Here is an 11,383-nt window from a genome sequence, read left to right on the forward strand (position 1 = left end):
TTATTTTGTGGTGCTGTTGAAGAAACAGCTGTCCTTTTATTGTGATTGGAGTAACCAATACAGTTTGGGTTGATTTAAGTTTTTGTATTTTTAACTCTACTAATATGACCCACAGATTAATTCTTAAAAATATTAGTTTTGGTACCCAAAAACCAAAATCATTATCTCTTGAAAATGTTATTAATTTCTTTATTTCATGTCCAAAATTGTTCATCCTCATGCAAATCTCCTGTTTTTCTCTTTTTCTTGTTGAATTTCTTTCTCGTTTCATCCTGTGGCGTATAAATAACGAAAACAACAAATGCATTTTTATGCATTATGATTTTGTAATAATTATTATTATTCGAAGATGTTACATTTGTTTTCTGTGTATATAATCTCACACTATGATGTACACAAACCAAATATAGCTGTTTATTGTTTTCTGTCATTATGATTGTTCATTGTTAAAAATACTACCATCTTTCCCTGAGCTTGTGTGAAATTATAAGTTCTGCAGTAATAATAATAAAAAGAAAATAAGAGCGACAGGTGCACAAACACCTCATAGCATCAGTAACACACAACCCTACCTAGTTCGCTTTCCTCTATGTTTGCAATATCTGCACAAAGGAGACGTCGATCAGCTGAAGATTTTACACTTGAAAAATGTAAGTGTTACTACTTTGACATTAAGTTTACCTCAGATTCATTGCTACGAACAATAATGATAAATGCTGATCAAAAATTAAATAATTATTAGTAGACAAGCTAAATGTAATTAGTTTAATCATATGCCATAGCAAACACCATACAAATGCAGTCAAGGTGAAAACATTTACATTTTCCTTCAAGTAATGAATTAATGCATTAGTTAATGAAACACTTATATTTGATTTTCTGACAACAACAGGAAACATTAATGAGTAAAAGAATAAATAACCATAAATAACGACACATGGAACAAATCTTTATTCAATATATTGTATTTACAGTCGGTGAACCTACATCCTAATGCCATCTCAACACAACTGTGTCCACCTTCAGCTGTCTTTATAATAAGAGCACTGTAAGTCACTTTACTAAAAAATATCTGCAGAAAAATATATGCAGAAATTTTAATATTTTTGTAAATTCTTTTGTTTTGTGCACAAACAGACAATAAAGCAGTCTATTTCTTGAAGTTTATTTCTACAAGATACTACTATAATATAAATGCTTACATATATTTCACACCATTTCTGTTTGGGGTTTAGTTAATTAAAGGGTTAGTTCACCCAAACACATAAATTCAGTCCATATTTACTCTCCTCCACACTGGCCAATCCTTGTCTGTTTTTGTTTTTCTGAACACAAAAGGTGATTTAGGTCTGGTTTGTCCTGCTGGTTTCTGTTCATTCAACATCAGTCAATGGAGTCCGAGTTTCAGAAGCTTCATGACATTATTTGATGACGCTTTTGACGCTTCTGAAACTCAGGCTCCATTGACTGATGAAACCAGCAGAACAAACCTGACCAAAATCACATCCTCAGTGTCTTTTAGTCTTTCTCTAGATGCTGTCGCAGACTCTGAGCTCATTGATGATGAAGAGGCCACAGCAACATGCAAAGATGCAGAAATATAATACAAAAGCTGTCATTTTAACAGCACAATGTCATTTGATCTCTGTATTAGAAGTAACAAAATGATCTCACCTTATATTTGGTTTCAGGATTTCCTTTTTTCTCCACAACTGCTGCTGTCATCTTTCCTTTCAGGTCCTGCTTCGCCACAAAAGATCTGCAGCAAATGCACAAGAATCAAGAATCAGAAAAGTGCTGTAATAGCTCTGTTTGAAATGATAAACTATAACTTAATATTAAAACCTGTTTATTGATGTCTGTAGTGTACTCACTCAGAACCTTCATCAGTCTCTCTTCAGCGGATAAACACGTGTGTCTCATATGTAACATCCACACAAGATTCATTTATCTGCTCAATACTACATTCACATGTTGAGGTAGTTGCTGATGTGTTAACTGCTTTTTATTCCACTCAAATTTTCATGTATTACCAGTACTAATGCACAAATGAAATAGATAACTCACGTTTAGTTACTTTATGTAGATTAGTTTATTGACTGAACTTTATCTGATGTAAGCAGAGTTGACAACAGTGATTTCTACATAAGTGCTCATAACCTACATCTCTCACTCAGATGTCTGTTCATGTTGTGATCAGAGCTGTTGAGAATCAGAGTTGCGACACTCCCATAGGCTTCCATGGGAACTGAGGAATGCAGAAGTAAAGCGTGTGATGGAGCGGCCAATAGTTGCAAACAACCAATAGTTCCTGCATTGAAGCCCATTCATTTCAGCGCTTCTCAAGCACAGTCGCTGGTAAATTGAAGAAATTACTGCATTTTTTTTTTACATTTTAACACATCAGTTGACCTCTCAAAAAACTAAACAGTTGTATTTTACAAAGCGTGTTATAGTTAATGTTTATCGTTAGATAATAACCAGTTATACTGTAAATACAGTTAGATAATGTGAGAAACAGCGTAATAGCGACCATAACCAGATACTAGTTGTCATATTTTTAAGTTTTTAGTCTTTCTGCAGTCCAGGTCTCCCTTGCAAAAGAGATTTTTAATCTCAATGGGCTTCTCCTGGTTAAATAAAGGATATAATAATAATAATAATTTCTCTCTCTGTAGGAGACTAAATGAGTTTCAGTAAAGACTGCATTCAACAAATACAATAAAAATACATGCTGAATGCAGTTGGTTGCCTTGTGTTTCTAATTTTCATCTTTTTTATTATGTTAAATGTCATTTTTGTTTGTCTTCTTAAATATTCGCTTATGGTGTATATTTGAATATCATAAAATAACACGAGTAAATTACTTTTTTTATTTAACATTAAATCGTTAAATCGAAACATATAAACAATGAGTGTTTGATCATGTCCAAATACACTGTAAAATGTAACTGATGATCTTACTAATAAAAGTAAGTGATTATAACTTATTTTGAATAAGTTTGTTGACTTTACTAAGTTTAACAAAGTAATGACAACTTTTGTGCACTGAAAGTGATTAAACTAAATAGGTATAATTAAACTTTACTTACAATAATTAGTATTTTGAAATAAGTGGTTATGCACAGTTCCACCAATAGGTAGCGTCGATTTGCGGCAGTGCATCTGACAATGGGAGAACCACATGGAGAGGTGAGTCATCTCGTGTTTGTTATCTTTTTCAGTTGCTTAATATACAGTAATCGACCATGTAATATTCAGAGTAAGTAAAGTAGAGATACATAGCAAGATTGGATGTTATATTTTTTTTATCAAATTGTTGGATTGTGCTGGATTGTGTTAATCGAAATGAGCAGTCTAACATTTGCTAATCACTGCATCTTTGGCTGCATTTTTTTAATCAAGTTTTTGTTTTGAATGGCCTCATTCTTGAAAATTCAGTTAATGTGTAAGTTGTTCATTCCGTTTTGATGTAAATTTTTTGGTTCATGAAAGTGTTTTCTAAATGTTAGTAGGTTTTACACATACTTCCAAGCACATGTAAATTGTGTTTGAAATATACAATGTTTCTGTATTCTTTTAAACAAACTGCTTTTAGTTAAAATTGTGTGCAAAAATATTTTTAACTCTCCCATCCTGCATTCACAACTACTGAACAAAAAAAGAAGAGGTTAATATTGCCTGTGTTAATGCATTTGTATATTCAGTAACTGTTGATAAAACAAACTAGATGCAAAACCAGATGCTGGTGTAATATATTAAACTGTGGATAATCCATATCAGCATCTCAGCTGAAAAACGCTGCACCACCAAAGTGCTGTCACAGTTTGCATATAGACAATTTATTGAAAGGGAGATAATGCTGAGTGAATGGCACACATATGCTATTTAATGATTGTGATTTAATAACAGACACATGTTTGATGGTCAAATCTGTGATTTATAAATAATTTGTGAAATCCAGATGAGCTTTTTCATGAATGTCTGGTTTACGCAGTTTTCCGTAAATTTATTTGTATATTTTCAAGAAACTTTCAAGAATGAGGGCAAAAGTGTGCAGTGCCTGACGAAAACATTACTGATAATTCACTGATTTATATTTGAATGTTATTTTAGATGTATGATGATAATAATACATATTCTTTTACTTGCAGATCTTACTAGATGATGAGACATGCAATGGAAGTGTAAGTATTGTTTTTTCTTCCTGTGAAAAGAGATCTATTCTATTGAAGCATTATCGCATAAATCATGGAAGCTACTCTCGAACTTGTCCAATTCCTTTTACAGATCAAGTCAGAGTTTAATCGAATTACAAGCAAAAACCTCAAGCAAGATTTTTTCTCTGCTCTCGATAAACATGCTTCACGATTTCTGGACATTTTTGAGAGCAAGAAAGGGGCTGTTGGAAAAAGACTCTATGAATTTCTTCAGCAAATCAAACCTGTGGTAAGCTTATCACTTTTCTTTCTTAAACTAAATTGTTACTGTCTTATTAACTAATTTCATAATTTTATGTTATACATACACTATAAAATGTAATTGTATCTTTTTTTTTTCCAGAGCACTGACATCACTGCAAAGCGCAGAGCAGTTCTTCGTGGCCTTCTACTCATTCTTGGAGAAGAAGCCTCTAACTTTTTTTACAACAGCACTGGTAAGTACCTTTACTATAACCCCCACACAAACATCACATTTATGGCGCTTTTCCACTACACAGTACCAGCTCGCCTCGGCTCGACTTGACTCGGCTGTGTTTGGTTTTCCACTGTGTAAAAGTTGTACCTGTACCTCCACAATAGTACCTGGTTGTCATAGCGACCCTGCCGTGACGTAATCTTCTACGCGACACACACCCGCTGTCTGCACCTCCTCGTTTGACCACGGCGTATTCTTCCGAGTTGCCATAATATGTAATGGATTGGATATGTCATGCAATCTCTGGCCAAACTTTTTAAAAATGGCGGGGTTATTCTGGATACTATTGCTGGCGCGTGCAATGATGACACAGTGAATAGTGACGATTCTCTCTGACCAATCAGCAGTCTGCTGTGTTTTCACGTCACATTTTAGTATCGCCTCAGCTCGCTTGGAACCTCGCTGGAAGTGGTACGAAAAAAAGTACCTGGAAGCCGGTACAGGTACAACTTTTACACAGTGGAAAACCAAACAGAGCTGAGTCGAGTCGAGCCGAGGCAAGCTGGTACTGTGTAGTGGAAAAGTGCCAATAGGCATTCGATTATGTTTTAGGCAACTCCTTAATTTGGACCAGATAAGTAAATTCTGCTTTTGTTTCACATTTCTTAATCAAGCCCTTGTACTGTTCATTTTGTCAAATTTCTACAATATACTTTAACAACAATTTTTATTAGTTGTACGTAGAACATGGCCCAAGAGATGTTCCTGATTCTTTAGGTGACATATACTTTTGTGAGATTTCCCATTTATAATGTAACAAGAATTGTAATATTGCTGTTCCTTTTTTTTAATTAGGACTGTGAATGTGACACCCCAGATTTCCATTGGGATACTGACTGTGATACCAGAAGATAGCCAGGATTCCCCATAAGCACTGCATTTGGAGGCTTCAAACACCGCAATCATCTCGGAAGGAATCATCGTGATGGATGATCTTGAGAATCTTCCATGTGTCTACTTTTTGGGCTGATATATGCACTGAATTTGGAGAACCCTCCACAGCTCAAGAACACCTTTGGTTTTATTCTGATAGTGTTTCTCTCTCTTGGACACAAAACCAAAACTACAGTCACTTAACAACCTGCTGCTGATGTAAGTTGAGGCTGTTTGAGATTAACATGAGTAAAAATGTGTTTTTTGTTTATCAAAAAACTGTTTACAGAGTTGGGTCATCTGACTTTGTTTGGTACGCTGTAGTACCTGAAGAGATTTAATATATAATAAACTGTTAAACTCAAGTTCAGTTGTTGCTTTTTGTCTTAACTTATTGTTTTTAGTTTAGCTTACTTGGGATTTTTAAGGCAATCGGTTTCCTAATATTTTCCTAGTAATGTGAACACTAATAGAAAGTTAACTCAAATAATGATTTTAAGTCAACAGTACTTAAGTATACTTGATTAACAAGTTGTCCCTACAAATTGTGTTAAAGTAATGCCAACTAAACATTAATACTCTACTTTACTTGGAAATTTTAAGGCAATCGGTTTCCTCACTTTTTCTAAGTAAAGTCAACTTATTACATTTTACAGTGTACACATTCAAAATGTATTTAACCTTAAATATCACACTAACTGTAATATAAATACTATATTAGAAAATGTTATCTTTTAAATGGTCAGGATAATTATTGCACTTATTATTTAATACAAGAAACACTCCTCAAAATATTAACTAAATAGAACTGAAATGAAAGCTCTAGCATTAAGTTCTGCCGGGAAGACTTAATTGTCACTCAATTTTCATCTATCCAATCACATTCCAACACTTGTGGTATATAAGATCGGTACTTACTCATGTTTGAGTTCGCAGATGCTGACACTTCAATTCACCACCATCCTCCCCACCTCCTCCAAATTGAATCCTTCCCTCCATCCTCCTCACCACCACCACCAGGAGGGTCCCTTACCCCTCAGATTGCGAGTTACGGACAGGGCCTACGCCAAAGAACGTTATTGCTTGCTGGGTTGCTAATAAATGGATGATTGTTACAGTATTCATTCACCTGAGTCTTTCTGGTAGAACTATATATTACAATTAATTAATTGAATAAAAGTTTAATTATCTATGTCACTCCCCAGAATAAAATGCGATTGCAAAGCATATTCAAAGTTGTTATCAATTCACAATCAATGCACATTATGTGTTAATAATTACTCGAAATTGCTGCAAATATAGTGAAACTGCTGTCTATCTAGTGGTTCTCAATCCTGGTCCTGTGGTACCCCTGCTCTGCACATTTTGCATGTCTCCCTTATTTAACACACCTGATTGAGATCATCAGCTCATTAGGAGAGAGATCCATGAACTGAACTAACAAGCTTATGATCTCAATCAGGTGTGTTAAATAAGGGAGACATGCAAAATGTGCAGAGCGGGGGTCCCCCAGAACCAGGATTGAGAACCACTGGTCTATCCTACTTAAACCCATTCAAACACATTGACAGCGCGGATCTGTTTGGAACTATTGAGCGCTCCTGTCACATATTATACATTTAGTAATCTTCTTTAAGATGTATATGGTTTATGTAAATCCACTTTTGGAGATGTATGTGTGTAACCTGCAACTCTACTGTTCACTATACATAATTAAAAACAGAAAAATAAGCAAAACACCCTTAAAAACACCTTAGGCAAACTCAGAAATTCAGAAACAACTTTTAAGGAACTCACTTTTAAGGAAGCTTCGATGCAGTTCCGTGAGTTGAAACATTTCCGTTAGAGCTGAGAAGACGCTGGACGGTGAAAACATCAAAAAGTGACTGAATTCAGTTAAGGTAAGTTCAGTTATGAGCCTTTATTTATTATCTTGTCACGTTGTTATATGATGTAAGTAAATATAATGGGATCCAATGTATCAGACGCCGTTTAAGGGAAATTTAATATCGCATCTTATAGACCACTCCCAGATAGTTTTGTTTAAGCTACATATTTCAATGGATTTTTTTTTATAATGACCATTAAATAATGTGTTTACAGTAACGTGTGTAATTAAAAAAAAATGTATTTGTGTCTCAATTTAAGCAGGAATGTTGCTGTGGTTTAAGGATCATGTCAAACACTTCATTTTTCTTTATTTCTTTTCTTTTTTCAAATGTTGCTAAAGAATGAGTGATAAAAGCTATAGTTTTGCATTACGTCTATAATTTAGAATTAGTGACAGATAGGATGCAGTGATTTATCCAGATTATTTATTTCAAGGAATGTTCCAAAAACATATATACATAGTTAATACTGTAGGAGCTGAGGCAAATTCACAAAAAGCACTTTTAACAATACTTATACTGTAGCTTCAAAGCAACAATACATAAAATGCATGTTTCTGTTACTATGAAGAGAAATCTGCTATGTCAGAAATGACTGTCAATGTAATGTCCATATGTGACTCTGGACCACAAATCATTAGGGTTATTTTTTAAATTGATATTTAATCAGCTGAAAGCTGAATAAATAAGCTTTCTACTGATGTATGGTTTGTTAGGGGTCCGTGTAAGTTTTATTCATTTCATTTTCAATTTGAAACAAAATAAGCAGAAATAAGAAAACGGCTCATTAATTCGTTTATTGATTCACGGGTAGAAAACGAATAAACAACTTCAAAATTCGTTTTTCACATGTGGGCTGTCACGAGACGCCCCTTTACGCCGATTGGTCAACCGAATCTGGACCGCAATCACGCCGGCATACGTTATACAGTTATACAGTTAGCAGGCACTGGCCCGAGTCTGGATTCCAAATGGAAATGTATATGAAATACAGACCTATTTATTTAATTAATAACGGAATTTAAGCAATATTAGCTTGTTTGCTAAAGTATATAGCCTAGTTAGATAGGTGTAACTGTTCATGCAATTAAATGGTTCCTTAAAAACTACAAAAATATATTATTCATGATTTCCTCCAGGTTTTTTTTTTTTTTAAATGTTCTTTCCACAAATATCACACACACACACATGCCACTCACTCTCACCCCCGCCCCCAAGTAAGAATGACACCATATAAATACTGTAGGAGAAACATTTATTGAATTTATTATTGAAAAAATAAAAACATCAACAAATGCATAAAAACACTATAGAAACTTTAAGAACGATCAGGAGCTCAAGGTTTCCTAAAGGAGAGACAATAAATGAAAGAAAGAGATAAAGAGGGGACACATATTGACACATATTAGTCAGGTCTCAGTTGTCTCAGTGGTAAATGGAAACAACATTTGGAGCTTACCTTAGGAAGAAATTCTTTTGTTGTAGGACATGCTCTCTTCTTCCACTATGGCACTCTTATAAACTTCTCGGTTTCTCTCTGCATCACACTGCTATATTTGCAGAAAATATTTTTAAAAGAAAATTGTCAGTCATATGTGGCACAAGTTTGCCTATTTAAACATGAAACTTAGCATAAAGACCAGGTAGGGAGATGATGAAAAAAAAAATCACTTTATGTGATTAAACAGTCCACTTATTCAGACCACTTTTTTTCAGACTTTATTATGTTTAATAATATGTATGTTTAATATATTTAATTTATTATTTAATTTTAACCTAATACAATTTTACAGTATAAAAATTACAAAAAGAAAGAGTCCTATAAAAGTTCGGGCACTCTGTGTGTCACTACTTGGCAATTAACTTATTGGCAAATATCACAGCCTGTGAAACAATGCAGTTTACAGCTATACAAATAATAAGAGTATTTAAAATGTAACATGTAAAGATTTCGGTAAAATTTAAAATAAACACTCACAACACCCTGACTTGGTACAACAAAATTAATCTTAAGATATTATGGACCATCTGATTTGAATTTCCTAAAATAAACCATATACAGGGGTTGGACAATGAAACTGAAACACCTGGTTTTAGACCACAGTTAGTATGGTGTTGGGCCTCCTTTTTTTTGGCCAATAGAGCATTTCGTCTTTGGAATTGTCATATACAAGTCCTGCACAGTTGCCAAAGGCATTTTGAGCCATTCTCCTCTTGCAGATCAGGGGTCAGGTCACTACATGATACGGGTGTAGGAAAATGTTATCTGACTCGCTCCTCCAAAACACCCCAAAGTGGCACAATAATATTCAGATCTGGTGACTATGCATGCCATGGGAGATGTCCAACTTCACTTTTCTTGTTCATCAGACCACTCTGTGGGGTTGGACAATGAAACTGAAACACTGGCCAATATAATGTTGGAGGTTTCATGGCTATATTTTTGCAGCCTGGTGGCCAATCTTCACTGATTGCACATTCCACCAGTAAGAACAGGTGTGAACGTTGACTATGTGCACCCAATGGTTCAGACATTGTACTCTGAAGGTGGTACCATGTATCAGGATGATAATGCACCAGTACACACAGCAAGACAGGTGACAGAGTGGTCTGATGAACAAGAAAAGTGAAGTTGGACATCTCCCATGGCATGCATTGTCACCAGATCTGAATATTATTGTGCCACTTTGGGGTGTTTTGGAGGAGCGAGTCAGATAACATTTTCCTACACCAGTATCATGTAGTGACCTGACCCCTGATCTGCAAGAGGACAATGGCTCAAATTGCCTTTGGCAACTGTGCAGTAGAGACCTGCAATCCCGCGGGAGTACCGCGGGACCCGCGGGACCCAACGCAACAGAGTGCGGCGCGGGACAAAACTTGATGGGCGAGTGCGGGTGCGGGCGGGTAGAGACTCGTGTGTGTGCGGGATGCGGGAAAATAAAATGATTCGCGGGACTCCCGCAAAATAGAAATATCTAAACATAAAATATCTAAAGACAAAAAATTGTTATTCATCTATTGCACAAAAGCAGCAAGAACAACATAAATATGATCAGTAAGCGCAAGAATATAGGCAGTTTCGGTTTAAAACTTGTTTGAAGTGTGAGCAATGTAGCCATCTGCTGATTTCTGGAGCGCATCGCCAATCAGTGGTGTTTAAGTTAAAATCCACTCACTGCTCAAAAGTATTGAACAGTGCTGAATATTGGGTGCTTACAAATTACAACACTCAAAGTGTAGACATGTATGAAAGATTAATTGTGCATAATATCCATTGTGAAGAGCTTTATGAGATCGCGTATATACTGAGATGTCAGCTTTAAAGGAGCCTTGTTTGTTTGCATTCTGCCGTGGATGCACGCATAGCTCATGTTTGCTTTTTTGTAAAGAATAACAGTGGTTTGTGAATGTTGATGCTTAGTCTAAATAACACATAGTTTATCCAGAGCGTTTATGCTGGGGTCTAATGGAACTTACAAGATGTTACAGAACTGTTTCATGTAAATTCAATCGATGTACAGAAAAAATCAATATAGATTAATTTTATGCGGGCTTTTGCGGGCGGGAGCAGGACAAATCATGAATGTCGCGGGCGGGAGCGGGACGAGATAACGTATATTTCTGCGGGAGCGGGCGGGCGCGGGACACAATCTTGCGGGAGCGGGCGGGAGCGAGACTGAAAAATCCGTCCCGCGCAGGTCTCTACTGTGCAGGACTTTTATATGACAATTCCAAAGACGAAATGCTCTATTGGCCAAAAAAAGGAGGCCCAACACCATACTAACTGTGGTCTAAAACCAGGTGTTTCAGTTTCATTGTCCAACCCCTGTACTTACACATGGCAAAATATAACATTAAATTACTTACATGGCACAGATGCACTTTTTTCAGATGATCTTGACAAATCTGACAAAAAAATA

General features: G+C 35.6%; 1 long non-coding RNA gene across 1 annotated transcript; it reads left to right on the forward strand.

Annotated features, from left to right (window-relative positions):
• The first annotated feature begins 3,729 nt into the window (after nucleotides 1-3,729).
• LOC141332734 (uncharacterized) lies at nucleotides 3,730-5,748 on the forward strand. The gene is made up of 3 exons (XR_012355363.1): nucleotides 3,730-4,449; nucleotides 4,564-4,657; nucleotides 5,494-5,748. It is a non-coding gene; the product is annotated as an uncharacterized lncRNA (long non-coding RNA).
• Nucleotides 5,749-11,383: the final 5,635 nt, after the last annotated feature.

Source organism: Garra rufa, chromosome 4, assembly GCF_049309525.1.
Source record: "Garra rufa chromosome 4, GarRuf1.0, whole genome shotgun sequence".
Lineage (NCBI taxonomy): Eukaryota > Metazoa > Chordata > Actinopteri > Cypriniformes > Cyprinidae > Garra > Garra rufa.